This window comes from Penaeus vannamei, chromosome 39 (genome assembly GCF_042767895.1).
Source record: "Penaeus vannamei isolate JL-2024 chromosome 39, ASM4276789v1, whole genome shotgun sequence".
Taxonomy (NCBI): Eukaryota; Metazoa; Arthropoda; class Malacostraca; order Decapoda; family Penaeidae; genus Penaeus; species Penaeus vannamei.
The window spans coordinates 26453591-26456090 of NC_091587.1; the positions used below are offsets into that span (position 1 = coordinate 26453591).

The 2500-nt window shown below is 27.5% G+C and overlaps 1 long non-coding RNA gene across 1 annotated transcript in view; it reads left to right on the top strand.

The window, feature by feature from the left end:
* The first annotated feature begins 2106 nt into the window (after window positions 1-2106).
* LOC113811102 (uncharacterized) overlaps window positions 2107-2500 on the top strand; it is an 866-nt gene continuing 472 nt past the window's right edge. The window contains exons 1-2 of the long non-coding RNA XR_011398232.1: window positions 2107-2365; window positions 2477-2500. The exon at window positions 2477-2500 is cut by the window's right edge and continues 472 nt beyond it. This is a non-coding gene — a long non-coding RNA (uncharacterized lncRNA). The remainder of the gene's footprint in view (window positions 2366-2476) is intronic.

Below are 2500 nucleotides of genomic sequence, written 5' to 3' on the forward strand. Positions count from 1 at the left end.
CAAAGTATTACTGAAACTGAAAACGAGATATCGATGGTGCAAATATTACGTGCATAAAATATCCTGTAAATGTTCATACATATGTAAATGCGTGTGTGAATGTGCCTTTACTACCATACTGAAAACGTGAGATGGGAATTGCTTATAAAATGTCTACAAAAATAGAAAACAATAGAATAAGAGAATTGCTCAGAAATTACTACTGAAATGCTAATATCTGCATTGGAAAGTCCATGATTCAGGCATGCATTTCTTTCTGTATATATTGTAACTTTGATTCCAATATTCGTGACATTGCTGTGACAATTTTCAGAATCATCAAAGTCGGTTGTCATATTCGAATTATTTGTAAATTGTTTGGGCTGAAAGCTTGCGTGTATACTATATTTTGTAATAGTAAATATGTAAATTGATTTCCTTTTTGAAGCCATTAAAAATTGCTAATTACTGATAATACGTCTTCAACTTCAGTCAAAATAGTTGCTTGGAAACTGCGTCAAATGTTTCTCTCTAAGCACAATTCCTCCTTTTGCTTCGGTATCTTTGTACGAACATTCTTTAATTTTTTAAGTTATATATATATATATATATATATATATATATATATATATATATATATATATATATATATATATATATATATATATATATATATATATATATATATATATATATATATATATATATATATATATAAATATATATATATATATATATATATATATATATATATATATATATATATATATATATATATATATATATATATACACACACACACACACACACACACACACACATACACACACACACACACACACACACACACACACACACATATATATATATATATATATATATATATATATATATATATATATATATATATATATATATGTATGTATATGTATATGTATAAACATATATATTTATATATATACTACACACACACACACACACACACACACACACACACACATACACACACACACACACACACACACACACACACACACACACACACACATATATATATATATATATAGATAGATAGATAGATAGATAGATAGATAGATAGATAGATAGATATATAGATAGATAGATAGATAGATAGATAGATAGATAGATAGATAAATAGATAAACCTAAATATACATGTGTGTATGAATGGTTTTATATATATATATATATATATATATATATATATATATATATATATATATATATATATATATATATATATATACATATGTACATATACATATGTACATATACATATAGATAAATCTAAATATGCATGTGTGTATAAATATATATATATATATATATATATATATATATATATATATATATATATATATATATATATATATATATATATATATATATATTATATATCTGTGTGTGTGTGTGTGTGTGTGTGTGTGTGTGTGTGTGTGTGTGTGTGTATGAATGTCTGCATGGAAAAATGTATGTGATGTTATGTATGTATATTAGGTATCTGCACGTGTATATAGAAAAAGAAAAAGATGTATATGTTTATATATGTGTGCATATAAATATATGTGTGTGTGAGGTTTTGCTTATCTATGTATAATGCTCCGCTTTCAGTAATGAAGAAGGAATAGAATAGCAGATGATTTAGATTAAAAGTAACCTAAGCTAACGTTATTTCTATGTTCTTGTTAATATCGTTGAACAGTTTTAGAGAATCTTAGACAATATCTGATTTCAATGCAATGAATGTGGAGCCTCATTTAGTTTCATGTTTCAACACAAAATGTATGAAAAATTATTCGGCTTTTAGTTCGGCAAAACAATATATGCAAAACGTTCATATATTTGATTTTTTAGAAATTGTTTTTGAGGAAACGAATTTTTCCAATAAATTCCATCAAGTGACCGCATAAATAATTCGAAAGAGGTGAGGGATATGCGCAACCCACACAGTTATGAAAGGTGTTTACTAAACAATCATCTATAATAGAGAAGTTAGTCCTGTAATGTAGTAGCAAGAGAAAAACTTGTCCTCGTATGACCTTTCTCTGCATCGAAGCGGCGGTATATAATGTGTGCCGCTGAGCGAACGGCATCAGATCCTTCTGAAACTACCAGTCAACATGAACGCTAAGGTAGATAGCCAGTGAATCTTTTTCTTCTTTTATTATGGTAACTGCGTTTTATGCATGAGATTTTACTCTACATTGCTAAGAACCTGTCTTCTGTAGAATTTCAGTAAAGGAATAGATTGATATTATTACAAAACGAAAGGAAAACAAAGTAAACCAATTTCATTCTCTCCGTTTTCTTTTGCACAGGTCCTGCTTCTGGTGTGTCTTGCAGCTCTTGTTGCTGCAGACAGCTTTGTAAGTATTCATTTGGTTAGTTTACAAAGCTTACAAATAATCGATAACATTGCTGCTTTCGTTGTATAAATTGCGTAGTCACAAATATTGTCAAATGTCTTTGTTTTCCAGGAATCTGCTGAATCAGGCGAATAC